The sequence below is a fragment of the Echinops telfairi genome, unplaced genomic scaffold, assembly GCF_000313985.2.
Source record: "Echinops telfairi isolate 266 unplaced genomic scaffold, ASM31398v2 ScPeMD7_7469;HRSCAF=8507_0, whole genome shotgun sequence".
NCBI classification, from domain to species: domain Eukaryota; kingdom Metazoa; phylum Chordata; class Mammalia; order Afrosoricida; family Tenrecidae; genus Echinops; species Echinops telfairi.
The window spans coordinates 51,666,797-51,680,291 of record NW_022111372.1 but is presented as its reverse complement, the minus strand read 5'-3'; positions in this window follow the sequence as shown (position 1 = coordinate 51,680,291).

The window sequence follows — 13,495 nt, the reverse complement described above, 5'->3', positions numbered from 1 at the left end:
AGAGAATCTGCGTGTGTCTGTGTGTGTAGGTGAACAGTACTGTACAGAAAAATAAATAAAAGAATCCGTTCTTAAAATATTCCAGCTAGGAAAGGGAAACAGACCATGATTCACAGGTAAGACTCACTCTCCATCCCACGGATGCCTTGCATCCCACAAGAGGCGTTAGGGGTCGAGTTTAATGATGAGAACATTCATACCTGGATGATCTGGGAGAAGATGGTGGGGAGGGTACTGTGGAAGATGATGGAGGTGGTACTGGCGAGTCAGAGTTTGACTCTGCTGCCCAGCAAGGGAGGTGGAGTGACTACCGGAGTCCATTTCTTGGTAAATGTCAAAGGAGGTTTGCACAGGGCTCCCTCGCCCATCATTTAGAAATGGCCTTTTGGCACCCGAGGCTCTTGATAACTCTATGGTTCTCACTTTGGGGAACCTCTCTGTACTAGAATCAGCACCTTGAACTTTGCTGCCCCTGCATCTTCTTGTTGTGAGCAGCAGAAGGAAACACTGCCTGCCCGGTCCTGCTCCGACCTCAAACCGTTCTATGCCTCAGCCATTGCTGCAGCCACTGGGCCATCCATCTGGTGGGAGGCCTTCCTCCTTGCTCTTTCTCATTGCTCCTCCCCTTTACCAAACATGATGTTCTGCCGCGACCGGCCCCTCCTGACAACATGTCCAGAGTATGTCAGACGAGGTCTTACCATCACCGCCTCTAAGGGGAACTCTGGCCACGCTCCTTCCAAGAAGAATCAGTTTGTCCTTTTAGCAGTTCTGCTTCAGCTTGGGTAGCCCCCACTGCTTGCAAGAAGGACCACCTTAGAGAGTAGTCTTTAAAGGGGACCCCAGCTTCCCGATGCAGTGACTGAACCAGCAATGAGGCGTCAGAGCTGTGACCTTTACATGGAGGTGAAGGTCACACACCCCCACCCCACCCCCGTGCTGGAATGTCCAGCACAAGGAGGATCTTGAGAGGGATCCTCTTGGCCGAGCTAGTCATGTGCATAGCAGGAAAAGAAGAGTTCAAGGACCAGTCTTCAGAGACAGAAACGGCAACCCAAGCCTTGCATTTCTTCCAAAGAATGGGGCGCCGTGCCTGAATGACACAGCACAGTGCCTTTAGCCTTAGGGAGCAACACACAAGCAACGATTGGAAATCCCTGATGCAGTACCCCACAGCAGTCCTTCGATGCTTCGTCTTTCTTTTGAAATGTAGGGCCTGCAAGCATTTTTATTTTTTTCCCAAAACAAGCCAGTCTCATCTGCATTCAGTATTTGGTCTGGCAAATAAAATGCCCTCCATCCCCAATAATCCTTTCCAACATTTCAGAAAATCACTCCCATGCGCGTTAATACTGTGTGCATTTGCCCTCACGTTGAAACGATTGAACCAGCCCATATTTGCGGCAAATTTGTCACCCCAATCCCCTTCGCTGCTGCTCTGCAGTCTTTAAATCATTGCAAGGGCTCGCAGCCTTTCCTTGCTCTAAAGGAAGGCTCATAGGCATAGTATGCTGATTTTGATCGGCTAACCAAATCATCAATAGCCTTCCCATCTTAATAATTAAACGACTGTGCTGCTTCATAATCAGTAGGGCTTTCAGCGGGCACAGCCTTTCCCACGCTCCTCCGTTCTGTCCTTGTCCTTCCGATTGTTGACGGACCGCAGCCTAGCACTTTTTCAATGGCTGATGGCGTTGCCCCTTTCTCTGATCGCTTTATTATTTCCACTTGATTTTCCATCGTGATCGTCTCCCCTTTCTTTGATGAATCAGATTCACGCTTTGGAGGCGTGGCTACAAGGGTAAGTAAGGAGGAGTTTTAAGCCAAATACCACATCGCACACTCAACCCTGTTCACAGCAACGTGATCCGACTTGAAAAGGCGGGAGGTGGCGCTCCTTCTTTGAGTGAAAAGGCCACGGACGCTGTCTGATGACCACAAACCATTGTATTGGACTCCAACCTTTAATACAGTGGGCTTCATGACAGTCCGTTCTCAAGGGCGAGGAGGTTCTTAACATGAGAGCTTGTGGTTCTAAACTGAAAGTTGGCGTTCAAATTTGCCCCGTGGTGCTACAGAAGAAACGCCTGGCGGTCTGCACTTGTAAAGTTTAGAACCAAGGAAACCCCGTGGAACGGCTCTACTCTGTGGCACGTGGACGGCCGTGAGACAACATGACGAAGGGTGATTAATTTGCTGCTGTTGTTTGAAAGCAGAAGTCAAACCGTCCCTTCCCAGGATGGCCATGCAAGGAATTCTTCTGGAGGGGTGGATGGCACTCAGGAGTGTCTAAATGACCTTAGTCCTTGATCACAATCAGCATGGTGTTAGCCTGCACTGAGAACCTCTTGGCCCAGGCCCTGCTTTAGGTACCCGGCTCAGTCCTCACAATAGCTCTGGCACTCCGGAGGTCAAGCGGCTGGTCCATCACCACACAGCTGGACCTCTGCCCCGCTATCTCCCAGGCCGGTGCTTTTGTCATCTCTATCCTGCTTGAAGTCAATCCCATCTGTGCTGGGAGGTGAGTTTGGCCAGTCAGTCCATTTCACAAGGCCCCCACCCCCCAACCCACTGCCATCGAGCCAGTTCGAACCCATTGTGACCCTATATACGGGAGCAGATGAGCAGGTGAGCTGGAACCCCTGACCTTGTACCTAGCAGTCCCGCGACGATCTGGCAGCGCCCCTAGAGTTCCTGAGGGCCGTGTCCATTTCACAGATGCGCTAAGATAGAAAGGCGAGGCTCTGAGATATGAAGAGGTGAAGGAAGAACCAGATGACCAGTAGGAACCAGTACTTCTTCTTCATAAAATTTAACATCAAGGATTACAGCCTTCAGCAGGGATTACAACTCAGTGTAAAAAATAAATAAATAAAAATCCTTACAACTGAACCAATAGGTCAATTTTCAAGAATTTTGTTTGGCTTGGGTCTAGAATGGATACTCAAGGGACCAACCACCAAGAAATCAAACAACATACTGCATTGGATCGAAATCTGCTTCACGAGACTTCTATAAAGCATCGAAAAGCAAAGATGCTACTTGGAGGACTAAGGGGCCCCTGACCCAAGCCATGGCATTTTCCATCGCCTCCTATGCACCTGAACGTCGGACTTTGGCTAAGGAAGACCGAAGAAGAACGGATGCATTTGAATTAGGGTGCCTCAGAATATCAGGGTGTTGAAAGCACCAGAGACTGCCAAGAGAACAAACAGGCCTGTCTTGAACGAGGGGCAGCCAAGATGCTCCTTAGGAACAAGGATGGTGAGACTTAGTCTCACACACTTCGGGTCTGTTACAAGAAGAGACCAGTCCCTGTACAAGGACATCCCACTTGGTAAGGTCAAGAAAGGGCAGTGGAAAAGCGGAGGGCCCTGGAGGAGATGGGTGGATGCCCAGACGGCAGCCGTGGCCTCACACAGAAGAACAACTGCGAAGGTGGTGTCGGACCAGGCGGAGTTTCGTTCTGCTGTAGAGGTTCGCTGTGCGTCTGAACCGACTGGACCCACCTAACAACAACAACAACAACAACAACAACCGTTTATGGGAAATGTATGCCAAGCACTTCAGAGGTATTATTGCATTTCATGCACCCACATCATTTTTCTCATTGACGTATGTAGGAACTGATCTGCAGAGGGAAAGGAGCTTATTCAAGGTCACATAGCCACGGCTGTGGACTTGGGCTCTCTCCATTTCTGTGTGCTAGTCCCTGGTTGCGGGGAGAAAGGAGAGGAAGAGGAAATAGTCTGGAGAGGCCGCTCAGCTGGCCCAGCTGGCCCAAGTGCGAAAGATCAGAGTCTTCAAGGCTCCTGGGAAGCCGGGGAGGAGGACAAAGGAGCCAGGCTGCAGACTGGGGAGCTGCCCCAGGGAAGCATGGTTTGTACGGCTGACAGTGTGCTCTTGGTCAAGTCACTCCACCCCTCTGAGCTTGGGGCACTGCAGAGTTCACAACAGAGCTCCCAGCCCAGATGGAATGAGAGGGCAATTTGGGAAAGGGAGGCAAGTAGGCTGGATTAGAAACAGTTGCGGCTATGTGGTTCTGGAGCATCCATTTCCTAGCTCAGGATGCTAACTCACCCCTGCTGCCCAGAAGACACTTGGGGATGAAAGCTCCCATCCACTGCTAAGCACGAGGTCCTAACTCTTTTGAGAAGGAGCTGGTGGTCCTTGGAAGCCACTCTCTCTATCGCCTGTACTCTCCTATCCTATTGTATCATTCCAATGAGGACAAGCAGGGGTCCATATGCCAACCACCTTCCAGAATGGTCTTCTAGGCCCCTCTGCATCTATGTGGTTGTTCATGCAACTAATGATCCTGGATTGCAACCCTAGCTACTCTGGGGGCGGGACTGACTGCACTCATGGGACAGAGAGAGGAGATAAGCCAACCATGGCCCCACGCCTGGAAAGGCCAGAGCCAGCATCCCTACTCCGTGCCCTTGTCACCATGCCAGCCAAACATGGGCCACCTGTGTCCAAGTTGAGCCCAGTCCAGGTCGGCTGCCTGTGTTGCGTGCATGTGTGTCTGAGGTCCTGGATTTCCCACCATCCTGGCACCTGTCACAGTTTAGCAGGTTACCATGGTATCGCTCCCCAGCACCCCGGGCAGCAGGGACCACCATCTGTTTACACGGCTGTCAGAGGAATTGATGTCATGCGAAATTGTCAGCTCAGTGGGGTGGGAGGAGGAAGAGTGGGCGGCTCTGAAAGCTTCCAAGCCATCAAAACTCATCTCGATCAAAGCCTGGAGCAAGTCCCAGGTCCCTGGGGGGACAGGAGAAAGGGGACCAGGAATGAATGCTTCCCGTGGAGAATAAGCAGGTAGCATTTGCACTCGTGTTATTATTCTTGCTATTTTTACTATCATTTACAGCTCACAGGCTCATGTCAGTCTCTCGCAGCCTTAGAGGTAAACATTGACCATTAAGGACCATTAACTTCACTTTACAGATGTACTAAAACATAACATTGCGGCTCAGAAACATGAACAGCCTGCCCCAAAATCATAGGGCAACCACATGGGCCGGCCCACCCAGGAGGCCACAGCTCCCCAGTGCTCAGCTAAGTGACTAATGGAAGGCTAAAGATCGGGGTCCTGGTGAGAAGCAGGTTGCGTACCTGTGCCCAGGTAAGCACGGGTCACTTTTCTGATTGACTACACCTGTAGAAAGTGGGTGATAAAGGATGTAAATGGAGCACCGGACTAAGAGTCAAGCATTCTGGAGTTCTAAATACAGTCCTGACCCAACCATTGCTGCAAGAGGGCATTCCTATGCAGTACCCAGTCTCACCACTAAATAAACAGTACCCAAGTCTTTAGAAAATATTGATCCCATATTAGCATGGCTAAATGTCTCCTCCTGATAGGCCAAATACTATCGAGTCTGCTGACAGGGCAAATCCTGCCCGCTCTCTGGGCCTGTTTCCTCATGTGTAAAGTGGGGGTGTCATTTGCCTTGCTGGAGGAGGGAAGGGGAACTGAGGGAAGGCAGAATCAGGGAGAGCTTGGGCTCTCATCCCTCACTTGACAGATGTTCACAACCTTCCATTCTCTCAATAAGCAATGCTTCTCAGAGCGGAAGTCTCCCTCCTTTAAAAATATAGGTCCTTATTCCTTAAAGAACATGAACTGAAAAACTTATGGATGAAATGGTAAGCTGTGTGGGATTTGCTTGCACAGAATATGGGAGGGGGAGAGTGAGCTGTTGAGACTGAGGTGATGGATCGGTGACGGCTTGCTGCACTGTCGCTCCACTTCTCTGTTTGGCTGAAATCCCCACAGTGGAACGTGGTGAGCAGCAAACCTCTGGCTTGCCGTCAGAGCGGATAGCTCTAACATGTTTCAACATACTGCATGCCAGGACCAGCCCCAGAGAAAAGAAAGGCGCTGGGCTAATTGATGGAGGTGATCCTTGGAGCTTTGTGCTGCCTCTGTTCGTTCTCTTTCCCTACCACAAACGGAGAGCCTGGTGGGGCAGTGAGTTAAGGAGCGGGCTGCTCACCAGCTTCTCTGCAGGACTGCCTGCTTCTGTAAAGATGTGCAGCCTCGGCAGCCCTCTTGGAGCAGTTCTACTCGGTCCTCCAGGGTCGCTAAGATTTGGAGTTGACTCGACTGCAGTGGGCTTGGTTTGAGTTTGTCTCAAATGAGTTAGCCAACTTCATGCTCCCCGACTTCCAGCAGGGGCTGAGCCAGATCTGAGAGCAAAATCTGCTTCAGTCTTCCTTGAAGAGAAGGGAGAATTGGTAGAAGGTGGCCAGAGAGGAATGGGAGAGGTTTCCCCAAACTGGAAGAAGTTCCCGCCTTGGCAAAGTTCCCCAATGTGGCAGTTACATGATCTGTTGTCAATTGGAGACTTAAGAGTGAATGGGGTGAACTTTAGCCTGCCGATCCGATCACAGCTTAATGAACTTATTTGGAGGCGCTAAGGAGATAAATAGGTGGCTGGAGGTGGGACACACACTCACTCAGTCCCTGGGAGACATTGCAGCTGACAAGACACATGGAGTTATGCTAGTGCCCGGAGCTGGAGGAGCCATGTGGAGACCCCTGCCAGCACTGAGATGCTTACACCGCCACTGGATCCACAAGACTTTCCACCCACTGGCCTGTGATCTTCCTGCATTCAGCGTTATTGCATGTGTTTCATGAGTCTGAAGAGGACTTTATAGATTGGGATCAGACATATGGGTTAATATTGTAGTTAAGGGCTTAATCTGGACTGGGCTGGGATGTATTCTCAATATTCAACAGCTCTTGTATATAAAGCTCTTTCTCATGCACATATGAGTGTCTATGAATTTGCTTCTCTAGTCTACCCGGACTAACATAGCTAAGTTCCAAAAAGGTAGAAACACCATGGAATCACCAGTCCCATGACCTCAAGAAGCCAGCACAGGAACATCTCCATGAGGACCAATGGGCTTGGTGCCCAATGACAGAGGGGATGAGACCATTCTGGGTCTAAGGATGTGTGATGCTTGCCTTAAACTGCATGGTAGGCTGGCCTGATTCCATATTGATTGGCACTGGCTTTCTGGTCTGGCTGTGAATTTGGATTTTAATTTAAGTTGCTATACAGCAAATAAAGACATATATAATGATGAGTACATGACCACACCTAACAAAACAATAAAAGCAACAGTTGCCATGAGTCCATTCCAACACCCTGAGACACCCCCCCACCGCCCCCAGCCGGGGGTCAGCTTAGAACTGTGCTCCATAAGGTTTTCAACGGCTCATTCTTTTTGGAAACAGAGTGCCAGACTTCTCTTCCCAGGTGCCTCTGCCTAGACACACACTTTGAAGGTGTCGGTAAGCAGTTGAGTATGTTAACTGTTTGTACACCACAGAGAGGGCAAAACGAAGCAGGAGGTTCTAGAATCAAAGGAGAAGGTCCCGAGTCTACTGCTCACAGGCCGCGAGACCTTGGACTAGTCACTGCACCTTGCTGAGACTCCACTTCTTCGTCTGTAAAATGAAGGTGGCAGTGGCTCAGGGTGCAGTTGGTGGACCGTCCATGTGAAGAAGAGCCTGTCGGGGAGAAATACCTGCAAAGCGCATGGCAGATGGTAGATATTTTTCTCCCCACTTCCTACTCTTTTCCCCATTCCAACTGCCCCCCTGCACCCTCCATTTAGGAAGAAGTTATTGAAATGGAAGTGTAATTAATGTGCAGCCAGCAGAGGCTAATTAAGAATTTATTTTTGCTCCTTGATTACATGACAGTTTAAATTTCTGGTTTCTCATTTCCTTGGTTGACTGCACAGAGACCCCGGAGTCCCCCGCCCACAATCAGGAGGCCCCAGTTAAGTCTACAAATAGGACAGGGCATCATCCCTAGAGCACGGCCGAGTACGGGCTTGTCTTCTTCCTCCGCCTGCTGCTGTGTTGGACCAAGGTGCCAAGACCCCAGAGCCAGGGAGAGCTTGCCCATGGGCCCTTGCCGGCGGATTAGGAACCTCACTGACAACACTGGATTTCCCCCTAATGGGCCTCTCTCCTGCTGGACTCTTGAGAAATGGAGCACACCCCCCCACCCCACCCCCCACCCCTGGAATCATCCTACGTTATCTCCTGTCCGCACATTTCCTCATTCTACCTAGCACCACGGCTGCTGGCTCCACCCCTGGGCTCTCCCAGTGCCATCTGCCCGCCACTCTCAATTCCCATGCCACCTCCCAACTCAAGCTGCCATCTTTTCTTATCTGAAGCCTCCTCGCTGCTTCCCTTGCTTCTCCCTGTATCCTATAATCCTCCCTCCACACAAAAGTCTGTGTTCTTCCAACTATCACTCATATTTATAAAGTACAAATAAAATATAAATAAAGACATTCGAAACCAAAATACACCTTGTTGTCATCCATTCCAAGTCATGGTAACTCTCCAGTGACTTTGTGTTGTATTTAGAATAGAAATCCATTTCTTATCATGGCATACCAGCAGCTTCTAGACCCTGCCCACCTCCCCCCTGTCACTGGCCATTGTCTCTTTTGGCTCACTCTGCTCCAGGCCCCTGGTCTTCTGTGTGTCTCTCGAACACATAATGCGAAGCTGGTGCCTCCGTCTAGGCCTTTGCATTGTCCCCGCTGCAACCTTCTCTTCTCTCCCCGACCACCCCATCTAAAATAGACCTCTCACTCCCATAAGTCTTTACCACCTTGTTTTCTTTTCTTCATACCACTGACCCCTTCTGAAATTATCTAGCTAGTTGGTCTACTTGCCTCCCAGAATATAAGATTCATGGAATCAGAGAATAAGTCCATGAAAAAGATATTTTCCCTCAAAGTAAAACAAAGGGATGCCATCTCATAAACGTGTAAAGTTGTGGGTGGCGGGGAGAGGTACACTCACACCCCACTAATGGGATTGTAAATTGTCACAGCAACTTGGAGGATAACTCACAACTTAAAATTCTCACAGCCTCACTTATAAAAACAATCTCGCTGCCACGAGGCAATGCTGGCATAGTGACCCTATCTATATACAACAGAGTGGAACTGCCCCATTGAGGTTCAGAGACTGAAAATCTTTACGGAGTAGAAAGCCTCAAAAGCCTTATCTGCCTTCATCTGAACAGCTAGTGGTTTTGAACTGCTGACCTAGCAGTACGCAGCCCCATAGATCACTCTCTAAGCCACCAGAGCTCATGCACTCATAACCTATGACCCAGCAAGTGTACTTCTCAGTGTCTGCCCTGGAGGCACATTCCCAGATTTGCAAAGGAAGAATGCTAATAATATGACTCACTGAGGACTTCCACTTCTGGGAGGATAAAGTGGATGTCCTTCTCCCTCCACCTCCCACTAAGTAATACTACAAATCTTAAACACTCTTCATAGACAATCAAGTCTCCAGAAGCTGGAGAGGAAACGAACAATTAGCTAAGGAACTCTGAGCCTAAAGAATGGCAAAGCAGGAAGCTTCCTAGATGTTCTGTTTGTGCATCAATCCAGACTGAAGCTGAAGAGACCAGCGACCCATAAATGCCGATCAACTGAACGCCTCAACCCACGGCCCTCAAGTGGATGAGGCCTCCTAGCAGCTTTACAGGGCCGGGTCACACTGCGTCAGTGAGCTTCTGAGACGAACTCTTCACAAGCCTGGAAAGCCCTGTCTTTCTCCTGTGCAGTTTTCAGGGGTGGTTCGAATCGCTGACCTTACAGTTAGCAGTCCCACTTGTAATCATTACACCACCAGTGCGCAGAAATGCCAGTGGATTCGGGAAATAAAATGGGGTCAGGATGGGGCAGTGAAAAGCCAGCTAGCTCTCCATAGATAAAGGATGAGGAGATGGACCTAGCAAGATGGTAGAGTTTTAGACAAGGTCTGCTCTACCCCAGAAAAATTGCATTCTGACCCCCACACATGTACCAGCAAGGAGCCTAGACTTACATCCTTGCTGGGGTGTAACAAGGCACCCTAAACTCCCCTTACCCAGCCTGTGTCAGAAACGGAAGGAACAGGAACTTCTTAGTAAAGCCATTTTACTCGGACATAATCCAGATACCATGTCATTCAATGGTTCAGCCATATCAAGACGTGCACAATTACTACCACAACCAGTTTTAGAACATTTTCCTCCTTTGTGAATGTCTTGTGATTAGCCTCCCAACCACCCCTGCCGTACCCCACCAACACTTATTGTGCCTATAGATTCATCAATTCCTATAGAACAACCTTATTTTGCCTATAGATTCACCAACCCTGGTTTGCATATACTAAAAACTATAGAAAAATATGTAACAGAGAGTAAGAAATGCTACCAGTAATCACAAAATGTAACAGAAAACCCAATTTGAAAGAAAACAGAAAATATTTAAAACTGGAACAAACTCAAAATGTATCAAAGGGAGATCAAAGGATGACGTTTTAGCCAAACATCAAATCAGACGTTTCATTTTAATCTATTATAATAAGCACTCTGTCTGATAACAGGGTATTTCCCTCCCTCAGTCAGTGTCAGAGGGAACTCAGCAGGCTTACTCTGTGTAAGTCCTGCAAATGTATTTGGGATTCCACAGTGATCTGTAGCCCTCTGCAAATCAGAATGTCACAGTTTAAGCTCTGATACCAATCGCTTCAGATTTGGATTATATGAGAACAGGGACTTTTAATTCCAATGGAAAGCAGTGAGAACTGTCACTCCTAGTCTCTCATCCATGATTTCAGTACAGACCACCTGGCAGGCAGTGCCGTCTCAGTGGAGGCCGTGGCAAGGGGGTGGGGGGGGCAGGCACCTTCGTGTCAAAGGGGACCAAATAGAGAAAGTGGACTACTCTTTGCCAGAGCAGTTTTAGAAGCTAGTGGAAAACAGAGGAGGTTAGAGGCAGCGTCTCATAACATAATATCCCAAGTGTCCCGGTTTCAGCAAAAAACCACTCATCTCAAGAACCAGAAATGTCTCCAACAGAATGATAAAAGGCGATCAACAGATATCAACGTTAAGATGAAGCAGATGTCAGAATTATCTGACAAGTGTTTTAAAGCAGCCATCCTAAAAATGCTTCAACAAACAATGCCAGACGTGGAAAGAAAGTTGAGCAAGGAAACAGAAAGGTTCAGCAAAGAGGGAGATAGCTTCCATTTCATTGTTCCAAGAAGAAACAAATGGAAATTTTAAAACTGAAAAATACAACAACCAAACTATAAAACTCAACAGATGGACTCAAAATCAGAGTGGGGAGGACCAAGGAAAGAATCACAGAAGTTAAAAATAGAACAATAGGAATTACTTAATCTCAACAACAAGAGTAGTAGACTTTAAAAAATTTTAAAGAACCTCAAAGAAATATAACAAAGATCTAACATGCATCCACCATCCCGTGGTCTCCCTGCTTCTTCTTACTGATTCATGGGAGATCCCATCATGAGGCTGACCACACTATGTTAGATCATAGCATGAAAAAATCCTGGTCCAGCCAAGTGGACATAAAATCTACCTATAACCCCCTCCTAGGGGGATGGACAACAAAAAAGTGGTGAAGGGAGACATTGGTCAGTGTAAGACATGAAAATATAATAATAATAACCTACAAATTATCAAGGGTTCATGAGGGAGGGAGGGTGGGGGAGGAAGTGGGAGAGGAGGAGCTGATACCAAGGGCTCAAATGGAAAGAAAATGCTTTCAAAATGATGAGGGCAACAAATGTACAAATGGGCTCGACACAATGGATGGAAGGATGGATTGTGATAAGAGTTGTACGAGCCCCCAATAAAATGATTTTAAAAAGAAAAATTATCATAATAACAACAACAAAGACCTAACCACCACACTATGGAATGTGGTTCTAAGGGTATTCAGAGGAAATATTTTCGACAATTTCATAAAACAGAAACATTGTTGTCAAGTTGACTCAAGCTTACAGCTGCATAGGGTTTTCAGCAGCTGGATTTGAGAGAGTAAATTCCCAGACCTTTCTTCCAAAGCACCTCTGCATAGACTCCAACTTCAACCTTCCAGGTAGCAGTCAAGCATATTAAGTATTCATGCCACCTAATTGACAGGAACCTAATATTAGAGGCTAATAAATGATACTCTTTTGTGTATCCAGTACATACACGGATTTTTCCTACAGTATTCAAATATGTTAGTGGAGGAAATAAGGGAAAAAAATGTTTAGAAAGCCTCCTTAGTGGAAACAATAATGAAAAATTTCGTTATGAAACTTTGCCCATGTCAGGGTTTCTCTATCTCAGCACTCTTGACATTTGGTGTCAGATAATGCCCTGTGGGTGGGAAGAAGCTGCACCGCACTATGCACTCTGTTTGACAGCATCTCTGGCCTCCACCAGTCTCCCTTGGATATCAGCAATGCCCCTTCCCAAATTGTAACCCTGAAAGATGCCTCAAGAGGTTGCCCAGTGTCCTGTAAGAGACAAAATCACCTCTGACGAGAACCACTCAATAAAGGGCTACACAAAGGAGTAGGAGTCACACACCAGCCCCCGGCCGTGGGGCGGGAAGCGTCAGAAATGATGGGGTCACAGGGCTTTCATTCCTTGACAAGGACAACGTATTCAAGGCTTACGTGTGTCATTAAAAATTAATTTTTCAAAAATGGCTCTAGCTGAGAACTGCAGTCTCGGAGATAACTGCCTGGACCAGAGGGATGAGGCCACTGATCCCAGCCCTTCCCCTGCTGCTTGAGCAAGCCCCACCCCTCCCTGAGCCTCTGGTTTCCCTTCTCTTCCGCCTCCTGGCCTCCCTGCCTCTTGTCGCCATCCCCTCCACACCCAGGCGTCTTGCTCTGCCCCCCATGCTCTGTCCAGAACCCCCTCCACCTCAGCCTGGAAAACGCGCACCCGCTGGCACCAGCGCCCTTCTTCAGGAAGCCTGCACCATCTCCTGCATCATCCCAAAGACTGTCGGGATCCCTAGCTACGTGGCCAGATCCAGCTCATGGTGGGGAGTCTCCCATCCAATCTTCTTCCCTTTCTTTTCCAGGGACTGTGTATGGAGTCCTCAACCGGGCTCCACTGCTCTCTGAATTCTGGTGGATCCTGAAAATGTCAGGCGAAACGGATGAGAGACAGGAAGGAAAAGAGATCCGATGGGGTTTCTTTTACCTCCTCCTGGCCACCCTTTGGGAGTGCCTGATTGCCTCTTTCTCAGGCCCCGCCCCTTGGTAGATGGCCCCTCCCCAGAGCCCCGGCTCTTGGAGAGGGGTAGTAACAGCACTCCCATGACTTACCAGTTGGTGGTAGTAGCTTCTCTGGTGCTACATGGTCCTATGAGTTCCTTAACCTGCCCGACACCTTGTCAACAGTCCCTGGCCTAACCCCCTTCTTGCATGTTTCCAGGCAGGTCACTGATCTGATACACACCTCCATCCCCCAACTCCAATATGAGTTCCTTGAGTACAAGAACTGTGTGGTTTTGGTCTGTTTGGTTTTGTGTTTTAATCTCAAAAGCCCCCATCACCAGCATAAGAATGACCGAGAACATGCTCACAGCTCAGTGAAGTTTCACTGGGTGCATGAACAGATAGACA